The sequence below is a fragment of the Pinus tabuliformis genome, chromosome X, assembly GCF_031772625.1.
Source record: "Pinus tabuliformis cultivar Carrire ecotype Pingquan chromosome X, CPIR1, whole genome shotgun sequence".
Classification (NCBI taxonomy): Eukaryota; Viridiplantae; Streptophyta; class Pinopsida; order Pinales; family Pinaceae; genus Pinus; species Pinus tabuliformis.
Genome location: NC_142308.1, coordinates 1,058,875,679 through 1,058,881,430, shown reverse-complemented (window position 1 = coordinate 1,058,881,430; position 5,752 = coordinate 1,058,875,679). Strand labels below are relative to the sequence as shown.

Sequence of the window (5,752 nt, the reverse complement as noted above, 5' to 3'; positions counted from 1 at the left end):
TTTTTCTATCACTCTGGGACTTACATAACTCAAACTAGCCCTTGGATCGATCAAAATAGATATGGGTTGGCTGAAAATCTTAACTTACATCTCTACCATTGTGGGTTGATATTCTACTTGATGATCCTCTAGAGAAACATTGATCCTTGATTGACTGCTTGCCACTTCTCCCACAGTTGATGCTTCCTGAATTTGTGCAACCTGATCGCTTCCTTTGCGGTAAGGACAATTTTTAACATAATGTGGTGCTCTGCATCTCCAACGTTGTACTGGGGCTCTGGTTTCTAATTCTACCTTTGGTTTTTTGGTTGGTCATTGACCTTCGTTCATATGTCAATTTGAGCTTCTGCTAGGTTCTGCCAATCTTCTGATTTGACTTATTTTTGTAAGACCCTTTAATGTTCATAGGTTTGTTTACTTTTTCTCTTGATGAGAACTTGGATCCTTTCTTTTCATGCCACATTTTTCCTCCATCACCCTTTTGTCTTGTTTTCTGATAACATATACGTTCCTTTCTTACAACTTCATCCATGGTTTCTAGATTGTCGAATTCCAGCCGCTCTTTCATAAATGTAAGTAAGTTGCTAATAAATCGTTGAACTTTAGCTTTTTCTTCCTGTATATATGTAACATACTGTAATAGGGATGTAAATTTAGTTATGAACTCATCCATGGTTAGTTGTCCCAATCGAAGATCATGAAACTCCTTCGCCTTTTCATCATAGAACCTTTCCATTAAGTATTTATCCTTGAAATGTTTTTGAAATTTTTCCTACGTTATTTATTGTTTGTTAATTCCTCGTATTGTTTTCACCTCTTCCCACCATAAGGCAGCCTTTCTTTGCAATTTATAGATTTCTAGTTGAGCTTTTAGATTGTAATCATATTCGCACATTTGAAATACTTATTCATATTAATTAGTCAGGCCTCGACAACCTCCTCCTGTTCTCCATCAAATACTTGAGGTTTTATTTTATTAAACTCTCCTTGCAATTCAATCTTTTGTCTCTTATTCATTTTATGGTATGATACATTATCTGAGTCTTCCTCTTGGTTTTCCTGATCACCCTATGACTCTGGATTGTTGCCTCCTATATTTTGATGAACCATCATGTTCTCATGTTTTGGGCTGGGAATGGGTTGTCTCTGATTTTTCTTATCAGATAGGCTTTTCATAATTTTCTCTTGTTCTTGCATCATTCTTTCATTGTCAGCTCGTAATCTAGTCATTTCATTTTTCAATTCTTGAACCGTTTCCAGGATAGCAGCATTGGTGTTATGTGATTCTTCTCCTAAATGTACCCACATTTTCGGATTAACTTCTGAAAAGCGTGTGGAACCTATCCCTATCACATGACTCTCTTGTCCAAATCCTGTTAGCCTCGTAATGTCTCTGAATTGCACATTATGTTTGCACAATCCTTCTTTTTCTCTCTGTGAACATCACAATAATTGTTAATTTCTTCAAAATCCTAGAGGTACCCCAAACCAAATAAAATCTATTTTAAATTTCTGGTACCGCAAACCATGTCTGATCTGTGTTTCCATACGAAATATGGTACGAGGATCTTCACTTCACACAAATTCAACGGAGGCTTATAGGTGTTTCCCACACTGGACACTTGGCTTGATCTCGAGCTTAGGGTTGCATCGACGTTATAGAGGAAATATGTCCATCCTATGGTGGTAATATTTGCCCCCTTTTCATAGCAACTACCTACCCTAACCCTTTGTCTAGAAACTCATTCTTCCTGCAACTCAGAACTTACTGCTACTTTGCCGAACTCATGACGGAGGAACAATTGGTTCTCCCTTGGTTTCAGTTTGATGATTTTACCACCAGGGTTACAGAATCGACTTTTAGTGTACAAAGACCAGGTATACCCAGCCGCTTGTTTAACTGTTTCTCTAACTTACTAGTTTCTTTTCCAATTCTTATTGGGGTTTTCAGTTAATGGCTAATTTAACTTCTTTGCACAGGTATTCCCATCTGTCATCGCACGACGCTCCATAGGATGATTGTCTTCAATAGTTCTAGGGTACAGGTAAGCGTTTTCAACAATTAGATCCTACTCCTAGTTCTAACAGGTCAGATTATAATAAATTACTATTTTCTACAAATAATGTGCCAACCCATGGCGTTATCGCGACAGAGACATAGGAAAATTCAATAACCTCCCTTTACCCTCGATTTCAACTCTCATTGATTCTTACTGGGAAATTATTTGACTTCTGCTTCTTAGGACAGGTACCCACTTTTCTTGACTGAACAATCACGTTATGGGTTTGGCTAAGCTCTTCAACTTGACAGGGTTTGTTTTTTGATACCAGGAATTTACTCTGGTATCCAAATTTCCGCTCTCGAGCAACTGTGTTGAAATGTTCACGTAGTCAAGGGTTATAGTTTTTTTATTTAAAAGCATGACGTTTTTGTGGCTACCTTCGAGGCTATTGTAGCTCTTTGGTTTATTTAACTCTGTTTATGGACCGAAGAAAAGTTATGGGAACATAGTTGCTAAATTGTCTAATTTTCTAATATAATAGGCACCATACCTTCAAGGATAATTCATGGGTTGTTTTAAATACTATGACTGTTATATCCGGTGGTTAAATGAGTTGCCCACAATACTCTTCAAGGATTGTTCTTATTTTTTTAATTATAAACTCTGCTATAATGTTACTGGGGTTCTGTTAACAGGATTCATAATCCCATCTTATAAATATTCCAGCATGAAATTATTTCAAGTCCATTTTTACTTACGTAGAATTGTTATTAAGTTTTCTTAACTGCGCATGCAGGGTATTAAGCTTCTTATATTTGGATTATTTGCATCTAACAGAGAATTGTATTTGGTATCCTTGAATTGTACTATTATAGCTTATTATGAAGAGGTCACGTATTCCTTATTTACTGTGGTATTGGAAAAATACAATTAGTTTGGGGATTGTTTCTCGGTAGGCCATCACCCCGGCTAGCTAGGATCTAACCCCATAACCACCATATCTTATTGTGCAATGCTTATAATTTAATGCTTAGTCTAACTTGAAAACAAGTTCCTTATTAATAGTATAGAGCACAACTTCTTTAATTTTCATGAGCTATTGAACTTGGCTATATAATTAAACAGTTCTTCAATACTTTAAGGTATATTAAATCCCTGACAATCAACCCTTACATACAACTAATAATTACAGTACCATATTTTCTAGAAAGGTTTAATCTTTAATCAGATTCCTGCTTATATTTACACAGTCAAGATAGAGGTACTTATCTGTTCTTGTGCGACTCCTGAACTGCTTGCTAGACTTAGAAAATCATTGCCCTATTCCTCCCTCCCTACCATGAGACCATGTCCTAACTGCATCTCCCCCCATGCACTATTCACGGACAGGGTATTCAATAATCTGTACCATTGGCTTATGTGACTATCTAGTCCCAACCAAACTTAGTCTCAGCCTTAGTGGCTTATAGGATTTGCCAAACCTTTCAGCACAGTTTTCCCTTTTTTCTGGTTGTCCTCCTCCCCCCCACCTCAGGTACCTCTACCTTGTTGTTGGTTTTTTTTGGGGGAGAGCGGTTAACCACCTGACCATAAATGACTAACCAACCTATTACGTGAAGTATTATTAGGCCAAATTTTCCAAAAAGAATTATTCAACATTCCTGCATTTTAAAACATGATTCATTTATAAAAATATAAAACATGATTAAGTTCATTAGCACTCTTTAAACTTTTACAGAAATAATATTATTTACATTCCTCCCCGAGGATATTACATCACCATAGTTTTGCTACCTTAATAAGTTTATTATTAATCAAAATATTTCATTAACAAAGTTTTATGGTTAAATCTGTTATTAGTTAAGTAGTAATGTAATATTTGGTAAAATTCATATTAGATTTGTAAAAAAAATAAAAAATAAAAAATTGAATGTAATCATACTTAATTTATTCATAGGGTGTAGATTTAGTTGTGGGGTTTAGTAGCCTCTAGGTCTCAGGTTCAAATATCATGGAGAGCCATTGAGGATGGAAACTACATTGGGGTAATTAAAACTATTTGAAGAGGCATCAATCCTAATGATAAGTATACCATTGTGGGTTGATCATTCTTCTTCCATCCAATAAAAAGGCTATCTAGGACATAAGTCCTAAACAAAAAATTAATAATAAAAATTAATAAATTAATTTAAATGGTTTTTTAATTAAATTTTATAAAAATCTAAAAAAAATTACTACTAATTAGTTTAATATAGTTTATTTTATTTATGTGGCAGTTTTAAGAATAATAAATAGCAAAGTTTCACTTTACTTTTATTAAGTAAAATGTCAAGAAGCATAAATAAAACAGAGTAAGTAGATCTATCTAGGAACAACTGTTGCATGGTAGTTTACTCCCTCTCGCTCAAGTTAAAAATGATGTTATGCGGAAAATTGCATAACAAATTATAATTTGTATTGGTCAATGTTAGCTAAATTAATAGTAGTTAATAGGCAAACGAAATTAGTCATTTTGCACATGGATATGCATAAATTTGATGGGTAGTAACCACTAGTAAATCTACACAATCCAGTTTTACTCCTACATAATTATTGGTGAATATATTTACTTACATCTTACTCCTATTTATTTTTTATGCAAAGACTTGCTTAAATTATGGTGGGAAGTAACTCATGGTAAATATGTTATATGCTTCCTTCAAGGCTTAAGAATAAAAAGTCACTACATAGATATATAAAAATAATGCATGAATATTGCAACCATATCCATAAACTATGGCACAAAATATGTGCATAAGTTATCCATATGGAATTATCTTTTATAAAGGCTACAATAAGACCTTCAAGTTATGGTCCAATCAAATCTTTGAAAATTAGTTTTAGTTAAACATTATAAGCTGCATTGGTCAATTCCAAACTAATAATGATCAACAAGCAAATCAATGGATTGCTATTGCTAGAGTCCCTTGGTAGGAACTAATAAAATTTATATTGGTAACTATGTTGGACAAAGGCTAACACTATTCAACATGTTAAAATTTTTGTCCCTTTGAAAATATAGCTTGGGTGGAGGGGAATTAAACTCACTAGTTACCACTTAAATTATTGTCTTTAAACATATTGTTAAATATACTTACATATATAAATTTAACCATATATTTTTTTTTCTTTTAAAAAATAGAATAAGAATTACAACCTTATACCCGGATATAATCAAACAAAAAAGATAATTATGTTCAAACAACAAAAGTTGTACTTTCCTTTGTAGCAATTTTTAAGGTGATCCATAACATAAGTTGGAGGACTTTCCTCCCTAGCAATTTTTAGGGTGACCTCCTCCTTTACTCAAGCATCACACCGTTGAATTGTGTAGGCTCTAACCTGTTTTTTTGAAAGGAACAATGATAGGGTTGTAGTTGGCCTAACTTGTGCAAGGGGAGTCCCAAACATTTCTTTGCAAAATGTCTCAAATTTACCAATCCTACATCTCTGAGTGCCGTGAGGAATTTGTTGTGAGATTATTTCCTAAATCATGCAGTATGTTTCAATATCCAAAAAAGTCACATACCTAGCCTTCCACTTTGATAATAAATCCAACCCATTAACCATTTTTAACGTAGTAAATAAATTGATTTTATATGTAAAAGAAATAAAAATCATCGTCATCTTTTATTTTAATAATTAATTTTCAGCTTAAAATTAATAATTTAGCAAATTCATCTTAATATTATTTTGCTTTAATTTGTTGA

At 33.5% G+C, this 5,752-nt stretch overlaps 1 long non-coding RNA gene across 5 annotated transcripts; it reads left to right on the top strand.

Annotated features, from left to right (window-relative positions):
- Positions 1-1,546: 1,546 nt before the first annotated feature.
- LOC149143466 (uncharacterized) lies at positions 1,547-2,591 on the top strand. Of its 5 annotated transcripts, XR_016264892.1 has the most exons (4): positions 1,547-1,878; positions 1,981-2,045; positions 2,154-2,248; positions 2,332-2,591. It is a non-coding gene; the product is annotated as an uncharacterized LOC149143466 (long non-coding RNA). The 5 variants fall into 5 exon arrangements; XR_016264888.1 differs by lacking the exon at positions 2,154-2,248 and having other exon boundaries at positions 2,332-2,590; XR_016264890.1 differs by having other exon boundaries at positions 2,154-2,590.
- The last annotated feature ends 3,161 nt before the right edge of the window (positions 2,592-5,752 follow it).